Below are 404 nucleotides of genomic sequence, written 5' to 3'. Positions count from 1 at the left end.
AGATTTATTGTATAAAATTTTCTGAGGATAGTTAAAACTTGGTGACTACCTTGGGGCCTGATTTTGATGATTTTTTCTGAGTTCTTATAATCCTGGCCAAATGTCTTTGAGTCTCAATTGTAACTTCATTTGGATGACCATACCTCAGCTTTCTGTAGTCATTTGGCTTTGGCTTCTATCGTGTGGCCTCATTTGATGCTTTTTCCTATGTTTTTTTCATACTATTGAGAATTTCTTCAAGAAAAATTTTTGCTTTCCTAACTGATGAGGAGACTGGACTGAGTGGAAGCTGATTAATCCTTTATTACATCGACTATATTGCATTTCATCTCTGCATAAGTGGTTTGACCATATTACTCTTCAATCAAATAGCATGATTCTTACGTAAATGAATTGAAAAACAA

The 404-nt window shown here is 33.9% G+C and overlaps 1 protein-coding gene across 1 annotated transcript in view; it reads left to right on the top strand.

Moving 5' to 3' along the window:
* Nucleotides 1–404, top strand: part of LOC119581780 (OTU domain-containing protein 3-like) — a gene marked incomplete in the record, with an annotated part of 62,630 nt that overhangs the window by 56,248 nt on the left and 5,978 nt on the right.

The sequence above is a fragment of the Penaeus monodon genome, chromosome 15 (assembly GCF_015228065.2).
Source record: "Penaeus monodon isolate SGIC_2016 chromosome 15, NSTDA_Pmon_1, whole genome shotgun sequence".
Classification (NCBI taxonomy): Eukaryota; Metazoa; Arthropoda; class Malacostraca; order Decapoda; family Penaeidae; genus Penaeus; species Penaeus monodon.
The sequence above is the reverse complement of the archived record's forward strand: the minus strand, read 5'-3'. Positions and strand labels throughout refer to the sequence as shown.